This window comes from Rhipicephalus sanguineus, chromosome 7 (assembly GCF_013339695.2).
Source record: "Rhipicephalus sanguineus isolate Rsan-2018 chromosome 7, BIME_Rsan_1.4, whole genome shotgun sequence".
Classification (NCBI taxonomy): Eukaryota; Metazoa; Arthropoda; class Arachnida; order Ixodida; family Ixodidae; genus Rhipicephalus; species Rhipicephalus sanguineus.
The window spans coordinates 108643217-108667393 of record NC_051182.1 but is presented as its reverse complement, the minus strand read 5'-3'; the positions used below and the strand labels follow the sequence as shown (position 1 = coordinate 108667393).

Genomic DNA, 24177 nt, shown 5'->3' with positions numbered 1-24177 from the left:
GCTTATTCAGCATGGTATTGGTATTAACCCGGTATTATAAAAGCTCGCTACTACATTTTTCTCGGACAAAAAATAGTATTTTCACTTGTCACATGCCATCATGGAGACTTTCCAATTAATTTTGTTTTCTGAATGATAACTTAAACATATCTTTTTTCGAAATTTTAGGTTGAGGTTATTTGGAAGAGATTTAGGTGTAATCTGAGAAAACATGAGCGTGATCAGTGGGACAGATTTCCAGAAAAGGTTCGTCGAGTTTGGAAAATTTTCAAAAAAATTGATCTTAAGAAAAACACAATTTCATGTTTAAAACACGCGCGGAACGTGCTCACAACCTGCAGCAATATTTATGCTAAAATGCATTTCGGTGGGAAAATATATTCAACCAATCTAGCCATAATTATTAATTAAAAATTCCATACACGCAGAAAAAAAAATGACGGAGAAGAGCCCTCGTACCCGTTAGGAGGCGCGGTCATTGGAGCCATTTTAAAGGGCTTGGAGCCCTCCTACACGCCCGCCATTGCATGGTTTTGCTGATCCGGATAAGTGTTATTTTTCAGTAATAAAATAAAAAAATGCTTTTTTGGTCGTTCTACAATATCATACCCTTTTAGCATTAACGAAATTACATTTCTTCGCTCGCAAAAGCGCCGAATCGGGAGGTGCGCTGCTGGAACTAATCGCGCAGGCCACAGTTAGACACAACATGATGAGTCCGACGGAGAACGACGCGACGGAACGCATTGTGGACATTAGTCTTTCTTGAGGAACTTAAACGCAGAAATTTTGGTCTGTCTGTCTGTCTGTCTGCCTGTCTGTCTGTCTGTCTGTCTGTCTGTCTGTCTGTCTGTCTGTCTGTCTGTCTGTCTGTCTGTCTGTCTGTCTGTCTGTCTGTCTGTCTGTCTGTCTGTCTGTCTGTCTGTGCTTCTCTTTGTCTGTCACCCGATTCAGCGACCCGACCCGGCCAAAGTTGAACCACTGGCTTACCGCCCACCCATCTTGAACTGTTACGGCGGTTCATGCTTGTGAACGTTGTCGATCAAAAAGTAAATAAGACGCATATCTGAGGCGCAACATCACTAGTTAAGTATTAGGTGGTGTGTTCCTATATTAGAAAATGCATAGATACGTAATTCTAAAGACCTTAGTTTCTTAAGCTGCGCTGAAAATGCCTATGCGCGGCGACGAACGCCCCCTGCCAAGGAGGAAGGAAACCCTCTGCACAAGCTCATGTTTCCCGACGTACTGCTAGATGGCGTCCATGTCTCAGGCAGCGCCTCCTTCATCGTCTTTACACGGCATTTGCAGCGGAGCACGCAGATACGCGGCCAAATTTTTACCGCAGTACAGGTATGAAAATTAAAACGAATTCAAGGGGTTGAAACGAAAACACGCCTTTGATGGGGACCGAACCCACAACCTTAGAATTACATCTTATATGTTATACCTATTTAGCGACGACAGCAGTCGTTCTGAAGTCCATTTTATTTAGTATATGTGTGCTTGCAATCTTTGGAGTGATCGCTAGCACCACGAATCAATCTCTAAAGATACCAGTGCCAAATCTAATAGGTTTTCGTGGCGTTGTTTGATTATCTAGTTCATGTTGCGTCATTTTGCGTGAATTCGCCGCTGATCCTTTTCTTTGCTTGTGATATGACAATATTTATCCGAAATACCAAACGGAGATACCTCTAATTACATATTTCGCCTTGATTTGCAACCGTTACTTAACGGTGAAAGTACATTTTCAAAAGTACGTTTTAGGTCGGCGGTATCAGTTATATTTGGGCTTTGAACAACCAACCCAAAGTAAAAATTAAATTTCGCATGACCCAACTCAACGCTCTCAAATTGCACAAAAAGACGACCAATGAAACAACGAAAATCTATAAAATAAATTTCGCCCCAGATGTTCGATAACCTACGCTGCCAACAGGACACACACGCGCATTCGCCTCGCGACCTGAACTGAATGCAGCCACAGCTGCAGCAATCGACCCCACAACCTCATTGCTCAGCGTCGTAACACCACAGCGACTCAGCTTCACAGCTGTGCGAGCGTGCAATCGAATGAGGAAATAGCGGAAAAACGGGTTTTGCTGCCCTTAATAATGTAAAGGTATTTTTTGCTTGCAAACTTCTCTGAGTTATCGAAGTTTTCTTGATAAGAGTATCGACAAAAATTTAGGGTACCTATTTCACAATCCCGTGCAACAAATGGCGTTTGATTTTATGCATCGTGAATCATCGAATTATGGTCGTAATTCCCAAAAAAGGCGCAAACTTGCCTTTTTCTTGGAGGGTGGGAGTGAGGAGGGGGTATTTGTCAAGCCGGACTAACTTTGCGTCGAATGAGCGGAACACAACATAATGTAATAAGGTATTGTTGTGATCAGACTTTCTGTGTTCTTTTTTGCATGGTTCATTGTAGTATTATAATATATGACTGAAACAAGTTCAGCCGCTAATTGAAGCTGCTGAGTTGTGCGGCACCGTGATCACGCAAAGCGGCAACTTGTTTTCCAAATTTTTATACCTTTTGCGCAATAATTGCTGCGCTTCGTTAGCAGATTGCAAAGAGGTTTGCTAGAGACTGATAGAGACGCCTGGATGTCCTTATGGAAGTCCTCATTGGAAGTCCTTATTTTCAAGCCCGATGCTTGCAATTCACAAAACAATACTTATAGTAGGACGAGTTGGTAAAACAAATTGCGGCATATACAACGCGCGCACTGACGGCACATAACAGAAGTAACACAACACGATGTCGTTTTAGGGGCTGGCTCGCCAGGTTTTTAAGCTGGGGCAAAGTCCCGCGCCTTAAGCGTAACCAAGTTGCTGGAGTGGCGATTACTGCGCAAGATCGAAGCCGTGCCCACCAAAAGGTGGCGGCTGCGCCCGGCATCTTAGTAGGGGCACGATAAGCCATCGCCGTTTGGCGAAGGAAATGCGAGCGTTCTTCGCGCACGCTACACGAGTTTATTACGGCAAATTTTACGGGTCAGATATCACTCCGAGTGTGTCTTTGTGTTACTAGTTTTCGTCAGTAAGCCTCAAAGTCAAGGCAAACATTACTGGAGATGAATCGCCAATACGCCTCTCGACGGGTTACTTTTGTCGGCAACAACGATCTCTTATTTTATAATTAAGGTAGTATTTACACTAACAGGTCAACGCCATTCAATTTCTAAGTAGGCACCACCAAAAAAGAGCATGTTATCGAGCTCTTTCGTGGGCAAAAGCTGGCTTCACTTTTGCTGGCAAGGCGTTGCGAGGGCTTCCACTCCAGAATTTTTAATGACGATAGTCTTTCTTGGGATGGTTAAACGGAAAAATTTTGGTCTTTCTGTTTGTTGGCACGTCACTCGATTCAACCATTCGGCCAAAGTTGAACCACTTGCCCAAGTGCCTGCCATCTTGAACGGCTGACTAGGTTCATACTTGTGTACATTGTCGATCAAAGAGCAAACATTACGCATATCTGAGGCGCAACATCACTAGGCAAGTATTAGATGGTGTGTTCCTTTATTAGAAAATGCATATACACGTAATTCTAAAGACCCCACTTTCTTAAGCTGCGCTGAAAATTCGATTGCGCTGAAACTTGCGTTCCTCCGTGCCCTCTGCACGAACTCATTGTTGTGTTTCGGTTTCGGTTTCGGTTCTGTATTGCACTGTACGAATGCCATGGGGCGCCGCTCTGGCATTCCTGTTTTACCCAGGCGACGTGTAAATAAAAGAGTCTGTGGAGAGTACTCGTTGAGTTTGGACGTTTCTTCTGCTTCAGGCTTCGCGCCAAACCACGTGCTCGGGCTGGCTGGCATCCCCGCCGGTCGCGTTGGTCACCGCCTGTCTTCGCCTCCTGCTGCGCAGGGACTACCAGCCCGCAACACAGCACTCATGTTTCCCGACGTATTGCCAGATGGTGTCTATATCTCACGCAGCGCCTCTTCTATCGTCTATAGACGACATTTGCAGCGAAGCACGCAGATACGCGGTCAATTTTTTGTTAAACCTCCTTGAGCGTAATCTTAGTTCCAGAGGCGATCGCTACAGGTGCAGCTCGCGCGAAAGAGAAGTCTTCTTCCTGTTGTTCTTTGAGAGCCTTGACGATGATAATAAAGCACGAAAACCACATACAGCATAGCCAACTGTAACATGTGGCGCTCGCTCCTCTCCGGCAGTGCGCTTCGATACTAACAACACGAACGAAGAAGAAAGACAAGGCGGCGGAGTTTAGGGCTCGCAAGGCAGCTGTAATAGGTTATCCGTATGTTCGCCCCTCTCATCGTCGTCGGAATCCGCTCTAGTAAATGCATTTAAATAATTAATCCCTGCAAACATTCGTCTAGTGCAATTGATATGGGTGCCAGGTCATCGTGGTATTTTTATAAATGAGATGGCTGACTCACTCGCGAGAGTATCCCTTGATGGTCCGATTTTGTCAGTCATGCCTCTAACAGGTAATGTTACAGCGGCGAGGTTCAGGAAATTTTGTTTTCTTGACGATTCATTAAAGATTACAATACCGAATCTAGAACTTTCGCGTTTGCAATTTGCATGGGATAATAAATGGTGTCCAACACGTAAATTGGAGGTGTCCATAAGCTAAATTAACGTGCCGTATACCACCGCCTAATTTCTACTTAAACAGGTCTCGTCTGGTACCATCCCCTTTATACTCCAGCTGTGAAGAACCTGAAACTATCGACCATTTCCTACTACGATGTCGCCGTTTCAAAAATGAAAAAAAAAAGTGTTTTCAAATTTTATTTAAAAAATTAGTGATCCCACTTAATACTCCGAATATCCTGTCCTTTGGAGCTGCTTCATTGGAATTTAGCGACAGGAACGTCTGCGGGGCCCTCTGCGAATTCGTGGGTGATACAAGGAGTATACCTTGCTAAGTCATTGATCAGCTCTCTTCCCAAACCAATCTTAAATTGAGCATTTCATTATTACGCAACAACATTTTAGCCTACTTAAGAATCATGTATTATGAATTATTTTAAATATTTCGAAAAATCCTATCAATGCTTTCCTTTTTTCTTTTTAAATTTTACTGCGTATGAAAAATTTCCATATTTTGTTGTTTTTTAATCACGTTTTCTTTTACCCTGCATAGGCCCTAATTTTCCATTTACAATAACGGCCGCTTCTTGGCCAATCCCCCGTAGTGGGTAAGAACCAGTACAGAGGTACAAGCAAGCAAGCAAGCAAGCAAGCAAGCAAGCAAGCAAGGCAGCAGCAGCGCGAGCGCGCCGCCGTGACCTTGCGGCGAGAGCTCGCGAGACCGCAGAGAGACGTCAGCGTCGCGCGGACCGCGAGTTACAAGACCGCGATGCCGAGGCAGCGCAGAAGCGGTGGCAAGAGAACCTCGAAGAGGTACGGGCGCGGGATGCAGCGTCCAAGCGCCGAAAGCGGTCGCTACCTGAAGTTGGGGGCGCCGACGCGCGCTTCAAGCGCTATTTCTTCGACCACACGCTAGGCCACAGCTGAAAGGTGTGCGACCGCTTGTGGTTCGACAACACCCTGGCCATAATCGCTACTATAACAACGTGTGACGTCTTTACATGACAATAGAGGAATTTATGGAGCATTCACGGTCTACCCGATTATCTCCGAGCCAGCTCCTCAATCATCATTCACTTCGTGGATATGGCGTGATTTTTTATTCTCAACTGGTGATTTACTGCAAAACACAATACATACATACATACATACATACATACATACATACATACATACATACATACATACATACATACATACATACATACATACATACATACATACATACATACATACATGTAAAAGTTGGACGCGCACAGAGGAACTGGTGGTGAGCTATGCGACAGAGCAATAAGTACCTCCCCTTCGAAGCAGCAGCACATGCGCAGAAATGTCTCCAAGTGAACTAAACCTTATGGCGATCAAGTGGGTGTCTTTTTCATGCAACGATATAAGAGATTGGCGTACAAAGGACACTTTATCGTTGTTAAAGACGAAAGTTCACTCGACTTCTCTGGCCGTTTGGCCCCTATGTGTATATAGCACCTTATTGGCGCGGAAAAGTAGTGTGCAACCAAAATGTTTTGCTGCGTGTAGGTCGATTAGCATGCGTAAAATTCATCATGGTCACAGAGTGCTCTCTTAAACGTGCTACATTCAGGCAACGCCCGGTATACCTAACCTACACACTGCTGCTAGAGACGGGTACCTGGTAACAGCACCCATTACCCAAAGCATGAATGCATAAGTGCGCTTCACATCGCAGTTACGAGGGCTAGCTCCTTTTCGGAAGTGTTTTTTAGTTGCTGGCCAAAATGCGCAATCTGCCTACTTTGTTCTTAATTGAAAAGAAGACTTGAACACCGTAGATTGATCCCGTGTTCCAGAGCGGTTGTACTGTATTTCATCTTTTAGCTCCCGTCCGTTTTCGCGCTGGAAATTACCCAAAATTGAATTCGCAACCGTTAACAAATAGCAGAAAATTTACCCTAGGTTCAACGTACTATCTTTCAGACAGATTCTATAGATTGTACGATGTTCCCTCGCATGCCTTCTGACCTAAAATATGTTAAAAACTGTGAAACCCTTAAGAATTTTTGTAGTCTCTATGTGCACCATCAGCATACTGGTGCCATTGTTCGCGACCTATTCATTAGCCACCATCAGAAGCAATACATGTGAAGAGGAGCGCATCTGAGGTGCAGGCACAACATTTTGGAATTTATGTGGTACGATGCACTCATCAGCAGTGGCGATGAGATTATATATGACGAAATCATATGCAAAACGTCTTAGTTGCTCATCATATGGCAAATAATGCATGGAATTTAGAAGTCACAGTAGTGATGAGACAGCTACGAGTGAAACTTCAGATGTAACACTGTTCATGTTAGAAATTTTTTGCTACTATAGGTTAACAGTGAAACAGTGAAAGTTTCTGAACGTAAGAATTAGCCGACGTGTAAAACCAATAAATGACGCTTTTAATAGCAGGTGATCATATGATACCCGGTCGAACGCCTTTGAGAAGTTTCGAGACACCGTAATTTACGGCTACATTATAGCATGCCAAATGTGAATAAACCTGGATAGCTCGCCTACGAAATGCGCCTACAGAAGTATTTCAGGGGGAATGAAATGTTTACTCTATCTTGGATTGTTGTGATATTGTTTGATACAACCTGCGTGATCAAATAAGATGGTGTACTCGTTAGTATTGTACCTTTTTTGCAGCGCATGGGCTTTCGTTGTCCTGCACTAATGTAAAAGGTGAACACGGAATTTCAGCCCTGAGAGTGACAGCAATACACGGAACGTTATCCAGGTGTGCCCAGCGGGGTACAGTATTGCAGAATGGTTTTCTTATTTTATAACGTTTGTATTATGGAAACAGGTACGATAGTTAGGTGATGTAAGGCAGCCGTTTTGGCTTGCAGAACTTTGCTTTAGTTCCTTATACATCTGGCAATCAGAAGGAACCCTGTTGTTTTCTGCATAAATACATGAGAAACTAAGGCAGGTGGTCATGCGTAATTCAGGACAGAAGAATAAGGCGTACCAACACTAGCACGAAAGAAGGTATACGAAAACAACAATAATACAGAGCTAATCTGCTATAAATCCTTCCCGACCTCCTCTACGTTCCGTCACAGTATTGAGAATTCGGGGCAGCGCTTACATCGGCATTTTCACCATCTGGCACAGATTTGTGCCTCCATATTGCTGCCCGGCAGGCCAGGCCATTCTTGTATTTCGTGAACGCCTCCAACGAGTTTTCTTGGTAGAATTATACAGCACGGATGGCGGTTTCGTATAGGCTTGCTAACCTATGTAGAGATTTGGACTGCTTACGTTCGACGTAGCAATTGTGGAGCAGCGCAAAACACATGCAAGATAGCAAGACTTAAGACACCTACCTTCGCTTGTGTCAGCAATTCTTCTCATGGATTTGTCAAACCAATACAAGTCGTTGGCACAGTGTTTAGAATACCTTCTGCCTGTTAATTTTTTGCTTTGTATTTCCGATGAGAATGCGAGGTGTCTGTAGCAGCAGAATTTAGTGCACGTTCCCGGTTAAGATCCCTAATTACTTGGGCAACACTTCGCCATCTCTGTAAAAACACAACATCGCCGGCAAACCGTATGTTGCCGAAATATATTCGGCTAATATCTAGTCGTATTTCTTCGCAATCTAGCTTTTTAACCAATTCAAGGAATATGCAGGAAACAAATATAAAGTCCGGTAGCCCAACGAGTGAAGAAGAGCTCACAATTTGCATCCGAACCTTCAAAACCTAACTAGAATATGTATGTTTGGGTCACCTGCTAAATCACAGGAGGATATAGCTCTGTTCTGTCGTTGTCTGCTAGGCTGAATACTTGAGCTAGTCGATTCATGGCTGCCAAACTGACGCTGAAAATTTACACAAGAAATAAATCTGGACGGTTCGGGTAGTATTCACAGACAATAGAAATATGTCGGACTGCATATGTTTCTCAGTGCGAAGGCCTACAGTGTAGGCTTGGCGCTAAGGGTGATTCTCTCATTGCGGTCGTGGTTATCTTAGAGGCTGCTCGTGCGAATTTTCACTGCGATAACCTATGGCAACCATCAGACCTGCGGCATTTCGTTCCCCCATTTAGAATAAACGCACTATATTAGACTTTCTATACATAGACAATACGCCGTAACGCCCCTCCCACTCCTCTGGCACGATTCATTGCTTTTCGATTGCAAATTACTGCAATACTGTAATCAAGAATGCTTAGAATATTCAATAAATTAAAGACAGTGATCCCTTGGACAAAGATGCATTCTTGACCAATGCAGGGACAAAATCTGTGTGCTCATTTCATAATTAGCGCGATCGTTCTTTTGAGGCTTCTTATACAGGCTGGATTCAATGAAATGCTGTAGGCTTGTTGATTGTTGTTGTATGTGTTGTGCATGATTTAAAAAAAAAAAAAGCTCTGAAAATGAGACTAAACATGAAGAACACAAAACGCGCTGTTCCTATCTTCCAGTTACGTTTACAGTGGGCTTTGTTTCAATGTAATGCGACTTATGGCTCACCAGAGCGCGTTATGTAGCATGTTCCGTCTAAGGCGAGCAATTCCCGAATCCTTTTCACTGAACCGATTGGCATAGCATGCAAGGCACGCCGCAAAACAAAGGCTATCAGAAGTTCTCAAAGCGTTTCCATTAATCGCGTTATTTATCTTTAACATTTGGTTGTTGCTCTCTGCGAAACACTCTCAAGAGTCATTCGAGCTTACGTCAACATAACATTAAAAAGTATAGCTATGTGGCACCATCATCTGCGCGTACAAATCGCGTTTCAACAGATTCGTACAAATTTGCATATTTCTCTATATTGCGCGTCAACATGTTTTTATGTAGTGCTGCATTTAAAGAAGTCATAAAGCCCAAAAGAAGAGTACCGCTCTGTACAGCCGGAACGAATACTGAAGATTTTCCATGGCTTTGGCTAAAAAACAAGACCTCTGTTATGAAGAATATATACTGAGATTTATGAAAATTTCAATATCATAACCGTGTCGATGCGAAAATATTTGAAGCCCATGTACTTACATTTAGGTGCATGTTAAAGAAGCCCAGGTGGTCGAAATTTCCGGAGCCCTCGTCTATGGCGTCGCTCATAACTATGTAGTGGTTTTGGTGCGTTACAACCCATTCGTTATTATTACTATCAATATCATAACCGAGTGGTGGAAAGATAACGTAAGGCGGCTATTGTATTTCCCGCTGTTACGTCGAAGACGTTGCTTGATTACTGTGTTTATTGTATTGGCTGCTATACTCCAATTATATGTTCCATTCGGCGAGACTGCGTTGTTATTTGTAGCCCATACAAGCGCATAGACGATGTTCTTTCTTACGTCAAACGAGTGTTGTCCGGCCAATGAGAATGCGCTAAATTGAAACAAATTAGTTTTGTGGAATTCACACTACCGTGGCGTTCTTTCCCCTTAAATCAATGCTGCCTTGAAACCTAAACGCAATAAAGTATACGATGCAGCGCCAGATACAACCAGGTAAAGCAGCCGTTTATGGTTCAAATATTTGTTGAGCATGCAGATAAAATATAAAGAATGGTAACGCTTCGACAACTGGTTTGTTCAGTGTTGAACACGTATGACTGCGTCGAAGTTATGCACGTGGCTGCACTGGCAAATGACGGAGTAATTTCTCGACTCGAACTTGGACTGAGCGCACGCGAGCACAACCGGGTCACCAGCTGTTTCTTTTTGTTGCCGATATGGTGCGCGTTCAGCAGAGGTAAGCTGTTACCGTATTTTAATAGAGCGTTACATCCCGCATTGGAAGTAACCATGCTGTGCTCTCCTATGGTAGCAGTGTGGGAAATAGGGTTTGCACCACTGTGAGTGACATCGCAGCTGCGCCAATGTGTGTACACGTGCAAGGTGACGTGTAAATAGTATAAAAAACATGTTCACGGACTACAGCTGTAGTCATGTGTGCGCGAATGAGCGAGATCCCGTGGCGGGATGAAAGCGCACCTGCGTATGATCGGCTTTCCGGTGTTTGGCAGACCTTCGCGACGATAGGAAAGCTGTTGGTGCGGCTACATTGATGACGAGGAGCGCCGATGGAAGCATCGTTATGGAGTGAGCCCATGTGCAAATCTCTAAGCCTAAATGGACACTAACGCTAAATGAAACAGACTATTATGAATAACTGTTATCCAATTTAATTAAAACGACTATTTTTGTGGTGAAAGCAGCAATTTTAAGGTGCAAAAAAGGAGCAAAGAAAGAGGTAAATGGAGACGTGTCGCTATGTGATTAGCACACAATCAAGATGGCAAAATCTATTACTTTTTGCAGCTTCTACTCAATTGCTTCTGGATATTGAAGACGATTGATTCAAATTTAATTTAAAAAATCAATATTTCAGAGAATAGCAAGTTCAGAATAAAAGCTCATTTACGCTAACCTGACAATGAGCACTCCTTCAATGAACTCTACCATCCTACAGCTAGCCACTAACCACTTTTGGAGGAAGGCGGCAAATATCTTCAAAAACAGCGGCACTGAATGACAGAATGCCAATTTTGCTAAGTCCTCTTTGCTTTACGAGTTGACTATCTTGATGATCGTGTATTATCCTAACTTATGCGAAATTCTATTAACATAAATTACACATCTGGTTACGTGAAACCGGGATAGTAAAATACATTAACTTGCACCAGAAAAATGAGTATCCCGGTTGAGATTCCGCGTTTTTCAGATAATTGGTAAGGGATTCATGCAGACTCCCATACCTGGGTTTGGGTTCATAAAGCTTCTCTTTTGTAGAGCACTCTGTGTGTATTCAGTAGCCGAATTTAATCATGCTATTGCGGTACGACTGACACTCTAGACTCCGGTTGGGCAGAACAGCGGTGAGAAGAAAACCAGTATCAAGATCGTTGGCCCATGGCGCGAACTGGTTTCCATCTTTGTTTCTGACAATTCTGTGCTTTCAGGTAAAATGTAAGTACTGCTTTTTTTGTCTGTGTTTCTCTAAAGGCGATGGTATACATCAAGCGTAAAAACTGTTCCCAATTTTCTCTCCCGAATAATTGTACCGTAATACAGTTTTCGTATACGTAAATCCGGGTGCCTTTTATTTTACATACGGCAGTACACTAAGGTATTCCTGAATCACTGCAGAGGTCTTACGTGTAGCGTAATTCCAAAACATTTTTATTTATTTATTTTATTTATTTATTACATATACCTACAGCGCCCGAGTCGAGCATTATCGTAGGGAAATATTACACACATAATATTGTAATAAAATATCACAAATCAATAATATCAAAACGCTACACTAGCATATACAGACATCACAGTAGAAGAGACAACAGAGTATTACCCACCTTTAGACATTTAATTATACTGACGTTTCATGTAATATTTAAATGGATTCACAAGAAGTTCTCTATGCCAGAAGAAAAGTTTGTTGCGCATACTAATAATATATCATCGGGAAGTAGAGTCCATTCTTCAACAGTTCGAGGCAAGGATTCACACTTGAAAACCTTGATCCGACATTGGTAGGGTCTTATTTTTCTTGAATTGTCGCGTCTTTTAGAACGATAATGAGGCTGTTACATATATATATATATATATATATATATATATATATATATATATATATATATATATATATATATATATATATATATGTGTGTGTGTGTGTGTGTGTGTGTGTGTGTTTCTATGGATCCCCGAGTTACCACTATAAATATCGTACAAGAGCTTTAGCCTGATTAACACTTTCTGTGCGTGGAAAGTAATTTCCATCCTAGTCCTTCTCTTATTTGTGAACTTCGAATTTTGTCATCATATTTACCCGTGAGGAATCTTACAGCTCTTTTCTGAACGCGTTCTAACTTATCTTTAAGATCATTTGTGAAAGGGTCCCATGTTGCGCATGCGTATTCCAAGACGAGCCTAATATTAGTCAGGTACAATGTTTCGTTTAGCGCTTTGGGCGAATATTTGAAACTTCTTGGAAAAAAGTGCAATAAGCGACATGCGTTGGCACATGTCTTGTCAGTCCAATGTCGCAGTTAAAGTGACCCCCAGGTATTTCACTTCATTAGCACACTGCACTAATACATTGTGTAGAAAGTACAAACTAGACTCCCTGTTCCTTTTGTTAGTAAATTGTACATGGTAACAATGTACTATGTTCAAATCCATTTTCTATTTTCCATTTTCTTCGTGCATTAGACGTCGGATTTACCGAATGTCTACGCTTAGTAGCATGTCGACGTTGTGAGTAGAGTAGCTCAACAAAGACAAAATGTATTTAACGGAAGGTACGGATTCTTGTAACTCGTTGTTTTTAATAACCTGACAGCCTCATATGGCTAAAAATTCTAAACATCCGGCGTCCGGCAGCGTGATGATGAACTATGCATATCTAAGTTCCACGAGGTAGCATTGCAACATCGGGTAACGCGCAGAGAAGCTAAAGAGGGGAGGGGTACGCCCACGGCTGACAAGCGATAGTATTAGTTAGTAGGTAAAGATAACCAAATGTAAATGAGAGTTAATTAAATGGAGAGGAAAGCGAATTAAAAGAGAATAAAAATTTATTTGAGGAGATTAACAAAAGGATTATTAAATGTATGAAATGTGAAGTAACAGTGAATAAAATGCTAAGATGAAATAAAGTTAGAAACCGGTGAATCAAACATATTATATGGCGTGTCTCGTTAGAGCATAGGCTAATACCTCAGCACTCTGCGGTCGCTAAGCGACCGTAATTTTTTTTTTCAGTGAGCTTCAATACTATTCGTAGCCTGCCTCTAGATGATCCAGAAGGCGTTACAACAATAGCCGACGTGCAGCGAATCGGAGAAGCAAAGCTGGATGAAAGTAGCCGGAGCTATATTGGCAGCGGCGCAGGCGAAGAACAGACCTTGAGAGAGAATATTAGGGCATTCAAGAGGTGAGCTTATCGTCCTTCAGAACTTGTCCTCCACTTGTTAGGAGCGAAGCTCCATAGGCCCGCACCCCGCAATCGCCGTTGAAGCTCCCTTCTCTTAAGCATCGCTTTAGGTTGCAGTGGCCGGTGATTTATGAGGAAATGTTTAGGCCTTGAGCGGTTTGGTTCAAGCGCACCCGAAATTCGAGGTTAAAACAAATAAGCTATCTGCAGAACAGGTTAAAATGGTCGTCTTCATTTTCACCACCTTTATAGTTGATTGTGAAATGACAACCATCATTCTACAGCACTAAGGGCGCTTTGTCGAAGGTAGTAGCAGACACTCTCCCCACGCGGTGCCAGCGCAAAAAGACAATAAAACGCGGTGCGAGCCGAACGCCGCGCGCGGTGTTCTGTTGCCGCCGTCGAAGCTCCCCGTCGTAACCCTTCTCCCACCCATCTCCCTCTCCCTGCGGTGCACGCGCCGCACACTCACTCGCTCAGTCGTTCCCGCCGCCGACCGCAGCAGACCCTCTCTCCACCCGCCCCCCACTCTACCGCCTTGATGAAAGCCAGCAGCGAGATCAGGCGCATAGTCTTTTGCGTCACATTTCTAAAGAGCTTCGCTCATACGTTGCATTCGTACACGAAACAACTGCTAGTTTTCCTATTCGTCCCATTTTCTTTTTCTTGTGAGGCACCAACATGGTGTTATGAAGGGGCAACTAGGCCAGTCCACTGGCGTTCTAACATAACTTAGCCAACGCTGGCGACGCGCTGTTTGAACACAGGAACGACACACACAAAAAAGAAAACACACGCTTTAACGAACACAGGTAAAACAGGCGCCGTGTAGAGTCTGACGTCACAGCATATTTAAGGACCCTAGTTGCCGAAACTGCCTGGAGCACTCCACTACAGCACCTCTCATAGGCAGAGTCACCCTGGAACGTTGAAGTCGATAAACCAAGCAAGTGCCCCCTACTATCAATTTGACCTAGGCGGAATCAGGCTCAAATCACACCTCTTGTAGAGAGTAAGTGATTAGTGTAAAATAATATTTCGCCGAATTAGGCGTCCTTTGTTATAATAACATTCCTTGTGGTTTTACACATACAAAGATATGATTCCCTAAGATTGTAAGCTGTTTTCCTGGGGGAACGACACAGATAAGTGCATTTAGAGGCATCGCTGTGGACTAATTGCTGAAATTCAGGGCTGGGCAGTGATACTAAGAAAAGAATTCCGGAATACAGATATAAAGTGCATGCCCTGGATGTCCAAAATAAAGAGTATTTGTTTATCACGCAACGGGATATCTCGCAAATACTTATGCACAAACACAAAAAATGTACTCCGGAATAGATGCAAGAAAACAGATACAGGAATACAAATACTAGAATATTTTCTTGATTTCGCGAATACTGATACTCCGCAAGGACACTCGTTAGGCGCAATACAATATGGTGAATGATGTTTCATCCCACTGAAACTTGCAAGTCGAGCATATCGGTCTAATCACTAATGAAACCTAGTGAATTAAGAGAAAGTGTACATTCATTCTAGACACAAGATCTGTTTTGCAGATATAGTTGTTGCGTTAGTCGCACTTAAGACACAACAGCTTATCAAATATGCTGTCAATTAAACAACGTTGGTTCTGCCTCAACGCAAGATTCGCGAAATGGCTTGCCGCCCTAAAAATATTGGGGCGTGGCACCCGCCTTTAGAGACGGCGACTTTCTTCCGCAGAGCATGACAATACTGCCTCCGCGATTCTGCCGTCACGGCCTCAGGAGGGCTACCAAATGGACCGATCTGTGCGTGTGGGGAAACTTTCGCCGTCCCCACTGTGAAGGCGGCCGGTGGCGTTCCTTTGCTCGGCTTAGCAGAAAAGTCTTCCTTTCCCGCTAAAAAACAGGTCATCTCATTTCTGACAAAAAATTAAGGAGATACTCGTATCCTACACAGTATCGCGACATATTTGATTAATCATAAAATTATTTCACGACTGAAATACAAATGCACAAAAATTCAGATACTCAAAAGTATCTCTAAGATACTTTCGCGACAATCTTGTATAGCGATACTGCCCAGCCCTGCTGCATCTAAATCAAGAGTTTATTTTTATCATTAGGCAGATGTTTATCCTCACAGATAAAGAAGTACAACAATGCATCAAGACAAACCGACTCTTTTCGCACTGGAAATTGATAAAGATAATGGGGTCGGCGACTCTTTGGCAGTTCGCGGGCTCTGGAACAACTAACGCAGACTTCATAAGTGTATAACGCCGAACGTTGTGTGTGTAGCATTTTACCTATTTCTACAGCTGTATGAAGTTGCACTGAATATGCGCGGGATCATTCGCCATGGAAAGATATTTAGCACATGCACTGTATGCTTCCTCACGTGGCTATTATAGCGTAGATACAATAGACTGCCCACAAACATACATTGAAGCAAGAGACGGAGATACGCAATAGATAGTGAAACATAGAACCGTGAAACTAATCAAAGAACCAAAAGACACATAAAGAAAGCGACTTGGACAGCTCTGGCAGCTAAAATCAATGCGCTGAACAGGAACTGCCTACTTAATCGTTTTCCAGCAGGCCGCACCAGGGCGTCAAAACTCAAAGGCATAAATTCTCCTCTCCAATACGAAACTACAGGTATGCACGCCCTTACTGTATTTAAATATGTTTAATATACGCCTCCGCATCGTTTGTCAACATTGTTTTATTTTAAACACCTGATGTATCTTTCCTTCCTTGTGGCACAGATTCCATACAGGCAATAATGCCCTGCGCGGCTGCTACGCCGCTAATGCTACCTCGATAATTTGATAGAGCTGCGCGTCGCTATACTCCAGCGCTGCGTTGAATCGTGGCACATTCTTTTTTCTCCCAGACTCCGCTTTCGGCCTCGTATTCTTGTTGACGTTTCTCAGCCCAACACCAGCACCACAGTTCTGGGAGAGAAAATTGCGTTTCCGATTGGGTTCTCACCGTCGGCAGCGCATAGGATTGCAGACGACGAAGGAGAAAAGGCTACAGCGCAAGGTACGTGTGCCGGCGTTATTTGCGAAATATATTTATAGACACGAAGTCGACATTGCCTTCGTTTCTACAGAAGTGAACACCGCTTCCAATCCGGCATAGACTTCGCTGGGGTAGTTGTTAGGAGTATGCGCGTTGAAACGGTGCTTTAGTTGCTGGTACGTGTAATTATGGTGTGCCAGGGCACACCTCAGCGTACTTTAATATTAATATCTAATGGTGGGGCGGATGAGAGTTTTAAAATGCGAAGCATTTCTTAGAGAACCTTTGGCACTTTGAGCGTTTCCATCTACGTAACTATCTATCTAGCCATCTACGTCTGGGTGCTCTCATGATCGCTTTCTTAGCTTGGACCAAAGTTGGCATGGGAGGGTATGAGATCATTTGACGAATATGACTGTCGGGTCATGACATGACTAACGTGAAAATCCTGTCGCGTACGTCGTCAAACCCTTTGCTCCAGACACGTGTGACACATACCCATTTACCACGGGCCGCGGTGTACGGGTATGCCCCACAGGTGACTGACAGTTTTATCTACCTAGGAACGGTGAGAACAGACATTGGTAATTTAAATCCGAGACCATTAAGAAAAAGTGACCTCGCCAGCGTTCACCCGAAGAATGGAAAGAATAAAAAAATTTGACAGATCCCACGTACCATGGGAATCGATGTTATGCGAAGTATGTGTGGGATGGTGATTGTGGCGTAATTTTTCACCTTGAGCGAAACGTTACGGAATGACGCTACGGAAAGTGGGAAGTGCAATCCGAAGAGAACAATGAAGGAACACAGATGCACAGGACAGGCTTTACTCGTAACTAAGCTTCATTCAGAAAAGTTTCCCAAGATATAAACACAGCCGAGTGGCACGCGAAGGCGCACTGCACGTACATTACAGTCACAGTCACAGTTCTTATGCTTATACTTGTCCGTTATGACGGAGAACGCACGCACGTTTCACGAACACGTGCGTGTGTGTAGAAGGGGTTCGTGACAGTTCTTGAAGAAGGTCATCACCGCCGTGATCAGTGAGCACCAGATGCTGGACCGGACGTGTTGATCGGATCCGTTGGTGATCGCGGCTACGAGAAGCCTAAGCGTAGTGAAGTGCGAGGTATAGTGCAGCTGTTGGAACTCCTGGATGCCTCTTACGATCAAATGATCTGTGACGCCTCCAGTCGTGGACATGGCAGCGGGTTCTTTTGATGGCCTCTCCACATCCAAGCCGTCTTTCACCCATTATAGCGACCAAGCGCTGTTGGCTCTTGATATATCAACGTTGAAGTCACCGGTAATGCTGAGAGGACTGGTTATCTGAGCAGACTTATTGTAGGAAGCATTGAAACCTGTTATTGCGTAATCCACGTGGTCCACGTTGCGGACTACGTGGTCGAGTGTATGGTAGTTGAGCGTATTCCAGGGGTGGCCTATCTTCAGCTTCATCACTTTCCTTTCGTCCGCTGCGGTGGTGCAGCGGTGAAGGTGCTCGGCTGCTGACCCGAAGGTCGCGGTTTCGATCCCGGCCGCGGCGGTCGCATTCACATGGAGGCAAAATGCTAGACGCCCGTGATCTGTGCGATCTCGGTACACGTTAAAGAATACCCGATGGTCAAAATTTCCGGAGGCCTTCTCTACGGCGTTTCTCATAATCATATCGTGGTTTTGGGAAGTAGAACCCCAACAATTATTATCACTTTCCTTGCGAGTCAATGTGTGTGTGCGCGGTTACTGTGTTGGTTGAGACTCTGCATCACCTATGGCACATACCCGCATAGCATTAACTCTGGTTTACACACACACGTGACACACACATTTACACACGTGACTGAGAGAAAGAGTGTCACGACGTTCGCGACAGGTGTTTTGCGTTATTCATGTGAATCGTGTTTGTCATACACTGATACCCTGCTATGCCAATTTTGGTATAGTACAAGTGATGGAGACGATCAGGAAAGCGCCCAGACGTAGGCGGCTAGATTAGATAGATAGATAGATAGATAGATAGATAGATAGATAGATAGATAGATAGATAGATAGATAGATAGATAGATAGATAGATAGATAGATAGATAGATAGATAGATAGATAGATAGATAGATAGATAGATAGATAGATAGATAGATAGATAGATAGATAGATAGATAGATAGATAGATAGATAGATAGACAGACAGACAGACAGACAGACAGACAGACAGATAGATAGATAGATAGATAGATAGATAGATAGATAGATAGATAGATAGATAGATAGATAGATAGATAGATAGATAGATAGATAGATAGATAGATAGATAGAAACAGCCAAAGTGCTTGAGGTTCGCTAAGAAATGCTTCGCATTTAAAATTAGGATACCAGCAGCAATCGAACCCAAGCATTCTGCGTGGTAATCAAGTATTCTACTACAGAGCCACGCCACGTACACAAATTGGTTTGGAAAAACAGCCTAAGCAGGCGTAATATCGGTGCACCGTAAATTTTGGTTGTGGTGCATTGGCTAGCTCATTTTACAAGAAAGCAATAAACTCTACATAGGTACTCCTATGATACAGGCGTCATATCAGATTAACATCTGTGGTTCCAGTGTTGGCTCCGTTTTTATAGCAGTCTTATAAACACTACATTTGTGTGTCTATGATTCATCAAGCCATACTGAAGCATTGATGAACCCCAGGACAATGCATTACAAAAGTTACGTATGATATTCACATGATTGCACCATTAGGTGCACTTAGTTTCGATAATATTGATGTATGTACTCTAACGTGACGACTGAAGTTACGTCGCACCATAGGTTACCCTTTGAACGCCGGTGTTTTCGACGTGCCTGGTAAGCCCACAATGTGCACAAAGCTACTACACTTAGAAAAACACGTCGATCCATCTCGTAACGCTCGACTCAAAGCCATAAAATACAGCATGGAACTACTCGGCGACTGCTTCGCATGGAACCAATTCCCACAACGAGTGGGATCTGCTAAATGTTTTACATTAAGATATGCTCTGACTTGACATATAGTTACCTGGTGAGCACACTGTACTCAGTACATATAAACGTTTTCAATATATAAGAATATTTTTTAACTCTATGGCGTCTCCAAGTCAGTTCAGTATTTCACTGCCTTTGCGATCACCCGGTCGTAACTAGTAACGTGTAGCTTTAGTTGGAGGAGCGTGATGTGGACGAGTTGGTGTAACGTACTTAAAGAAAAGGCAGCGCAAAAAACACGAGGACCAGCAGGCAAGCGCAATGGCGCGTGTGTGCTGTAGGTTTTTAGATGCGAAGCATCTTATGGCGGAGTTCAATCCGGTGGTGGTAGTGTGCGGCGCGACCACCCTTACTGCACATGCGCAATCTTTCTCCACACACCTCCTCCCTCCTCGCCCTCTCCACTACCCCCTCCCTCGCGCGCTTCATTCTCTCCTGCGCAACGCCGCGATAGGCGCCAGCGCATGCGCGTCCCCTCCCTCTCTCTCTCCTACGCTCCCCCTCTCGCGCGCCTGTCGACCGCGTTCACCGCACGCCCTGTGAGAATTAACGGCTAGGCTAGAGGGAAGACACGACGCGCGTAGCGTTCCTCTTCGCGTTCCACGACGCGAGGTCGGTAGCATGCCCAACGAACGCCAACGGAACGCGATCGTGCAAGTGCTCCGGCTTCGCATCGCCTCATGGTCCCCTTTAGCGGGAGATGGTGTAATATTTTTCTTGAGACCCTCATGCGTTCTGTGATGCCTTTCTTTAAGAATGCTGCAGTTAGATGCGGATGCAGAATTTCAGACATATGTGGCCCTGAAGCCACAATAATAACAGCGCTTCAGTCCAGTAGAATTTTTCTACGTGATCGCAGCTGCTCAAGAGGCTGGAACAGTAATGATACTGAGTGCCATGAGCTCCACGACGCTGGAAGACGTGAGGGCCAGTGCTCCCAACTTGACCCTGTGGCAACAATTATACATATTTGGCAATCGCTCCCTGACCGAGTCACTTGCGAGGAGAGCCGAAAGACAAGCTTTTTCCGCCATCGTGCTCACCGTAGATTCACCCACCACTGCACAAACGTCCATTGTGACCAAAAGCCAATTCCAACTTCCTGAAGGCATTAGGTAAGTTCGCTGAACTAGCAAAACAAAACTGCACAAGTGTTTAAAGGGCCCCTCACCAGGTTTGACAATTTTGAGCTAACGAGCGCGATGCATACACTGGGCGTTTACGATCACGTCTGCCAAAATTTGCAACGCTACTCGCCGCGGAAAGGGATCAAATTTCAAGGTGAACGCTGCATGTCATTCCTCTCGCGGGCGCGTGCTTTAGAGAATGAGGGGATGACGTACATGAAAAAATGGCCCTACGTAGATGGTAGTGCTGTGGCGTCGCTTCTCTACGTAGACGACTGTGCTTTGTCGTCGCCAACAGTAGCACGTGACACTGCGATAATTAGTTGACACGACATGTGTAGTTTGTGTAATTTGTTACTTGAATAGATTATTAAAACTTGAGAGAAATAATGAGACACTCAAAGGGAATGTGTACGTCTTTTTCATTTTTTTCGTGAATTGCGCCGAGATGCGGGGATAATGTGCCTCCCTTTCCCATGCGTTCGTGTCCCCGCGGTTAGCAGACGCCAGCCCTGGAAACTAAAGTAACTTTCAGGCACGTTCGAGCACTCATTATGCTCATTTATTCTACCGCGTCCAAGTAAACTTTAATAAGCATAGAGTTTCCTACACTTACCTAGAGGGAAAAGTGGCGCTGCGAGCTGTTGGACGCATGGGAATGCCGGGATATGTGAGCTTCGAACATGACTCGGATTCGTATCCTTCACGTAGAGCCCAGACACCTCGAAGACGCGTCTGGCTTAAACGCGTTCCTTGCGTCGAAATGGTTGATTTCTTACTGAAAGAACGCGTAGTGAGCTTTTTGTTTTTTTATTATTGCATAAAAACGAGTTTTATTTATGATTGGAAACTTCTTCGTCGATGTATAGTTTTACGAAGCGTAAAAAGTAACCAACGGCCGCTAAACTTGGCAGGCAGACGACGAAGGCAGCGTTCCCTCTGCCACTGTTCGTCGTCTGTTTCTTTCTTTCGCCGTTTGGTTATGTCGTCAAGGTGAGTGGACGTTTATTTTAAAATATAATACGCGTAAATGACATCAGCTTATAAAAGTTTTGTTTTAGAGAAGCTTTATTTGCGCAGTCGTATCCGCTTTTGAGCCGAAGCCTCGCTCAACACCAGCCAACACAAGCCTCGCAGACACATATACCGTCATTCCCAGCGCTCCAGCGGCGCCCCTTAAGAAATTCGCATAGACGGTGGCGCCAGATTTCCCTCTAGGTATTTTTGTAAGAAACTCTATGTTTAATAAGGCACTGGCTCACGATACCGCCACTCCCGTGCCCGTACAAATGTCTCAACTTTCATTCCCGTCCCGCAGAAACAGGCAGTACACCACGGAGAACGCCGACAAAACGCCCACGGCCGTGGTAGCGGCCGTGGGCGTTTTCTCGGCGGTAGCGGCCGTGCAACGCCGCTCGCATGGTCGGGCTGGTTCGGGCACGTCACGCGCACGTAAGCATGCGTGCGCATGACGTGTTCATGCGTGTGTGTCAAGTGAAGAGGGCACGGAAGGGATTTGGCTTGCTAAGGCTACACGGGGCGAGTGCAAGGGTTTGAAACTCGCCTCCATGCATCATGGTTTCGCGCCGCTGCAAATGATTGTTTTTCTCAGCTCGTAATGAACCGATCAGAAAAATTCTTGCGGCATACTGCTCTTCATTCGGCACACAACAACTTCCAGCGTCTAACTAAAATTTGCCATGTGGCCTGGTGAGGGGCCCTTTAATGAATTGCGTTGTTTCAGAACTATGCAACGCACTTTTGTTGAGGACAAGCATTATGTGAACACAGCTTGGGACGTCTCCAAACCGTAAACACTGTTTAGAATGCTGTTTTGTTAATTATTCGTTCTACTCAATGATCAAGCTCGCTCCCATATGCACTCTTCACAAACAAAATGGTTTAACTGAGCAATAACTTGATAACTTGACACGTGTTGGGTATTCTTTCATAGAAACATAAAAACAGGGCCTGAGTTCACAAAGCTTTCCGTTCGTAAGTCCATCTTTGCATTTGCCAGCAGCCTTCAATAATATGATGAGCGACATTAGGATTGGCTAAAATTTTCTCATACAAACAGTTCAAGCGTAAGATGTTTTCGTGATCTGAGCTCAGGTTACGCAGCCAGCAGTGCACGGGATCGTTCGCAGATAATATATTTTCTCTACCTATTTGGTAAAATGCAATATCACAAATACTGTTCGTGTTTCCAGCTTTCAATAAATATGTCATCTTAACAAATCACCAATGAATAAGGTTAATCCTACCATTTCTTCATATTACTTTGGAAGTGTTCCCCTTTTCCCCTGTGCAGAGTAGCAGGCCAGAGCGCACAACTCATGCCGACCTCTCCGCCTTCTTCTTATCCATTCTCTCTCTGTTCTTCGTACTAGATTACTAGAATTTAACCCTAAGGTACACGTACTGATGCGCCAAAATAGTTGTTTGCTTTATCTTATTCCTTCTGTGTATATTCGTCGGTAATACAAAACAGTAAGGCAATGCTAAACGCCGCATGCACGTTTCTGGGTGTGACTTATATACTCGCTGGTTTTTTTTTTCTTTATCGACAGTCTCGCAAACCTCGAGGCATCTTTTCCCGGTCATTCTTTCAATTTCGATCCAAGCAGTGAATATTATCTAGGAAACTACCATACAGCCACGGCTACATGGGATGACGTGCTTTGGTTGAGAGGCGTCACAGATCTTCCTATTGTCGCCAAGGGCATCCTCACACGTGAGTATATGTAGAATTAGACTATAAAGCTTGTAGAGTTCAAATTCTGCGATCGCAATGATTTATATTTTATAAAATGTCTAAGAGCCATTTTGGCGATGTCTTTTGCTAAAAACGAATGATATTCTCCCACGTATCAAAATACCGCCAAAATACTATTCGACGAATGGAGGTTGATGCTAATGTTTTGTTGATTTCTCAAGCGTTAGGGAGAGTGTTTCGCTGTATTTCTATGCGCAGAAAAAAAAACGAAACTTCGAGACTGTACACCACATCTCTTTTTTTATGGGGAAGAAAAACACATACATGTTATATGCAATAGATTTTAGAAGTGCTTCACAATATCATTTAAGAGTCTGATGTCTCAAGCAGGCAACGAGCAGAACTGTTTCTACATGCTATGGTATTAAACGCATCAACGGCTCTTCGCACTGTATAGGAAAAAAAGGTCACAGTTTCGCCGCAACGGCGAAGCAATGATTGCGATAGCAATAAATCGTAATGTAACGCGAAGAACGGAAAGCTGCTCGAAATTGCCAGCGCGTCGCTCGAGCCCAAAGGACGCACGAAAAGAACGCACACAGGACGAGCGCGAACTAATGCGTCACAGCTCGACACTTGAAGCGCATTGCTCAAACATAAAGCAGGACGCACGAAACAAACGAACAGGTACACACAAGACGAGCGCGAACTAATTGTCACAGTTGTTGCTTATTTCTGTTTGAACAGCGCGCTCCTTTCGCAAACGCGGCCGCTGCAGAGAGCGAAGCGAAGCA

The 24177-nt window shown here is 44.1% G+C and overlaps 1 long non-coding RNA gene across 1 annotated transcript; it reads left to right on the top strand.

The window, feature by feature from the left end:
- Positions 1 to 10580: 10580 nt before the first annotated feature.
- On the top strand, positions 10581 to 23401 carry LOC119400845 (uncharacterized). Its single transcript, XR_007416917.1, has 6 exons — positions 10581 to 10668; positions 11359 to 11535; positions 13336 to 13507; positions 16397 to 16548; positions 20397 to 20652; positions 23238 to 23401. It is a non-coding gene; the product is annotated as an uncharacterized LOC119400845 (long non-coding RNA).
- The last annotated feature ends 776 nt before the right edge of the window (positions 23402 to 24177 follow it).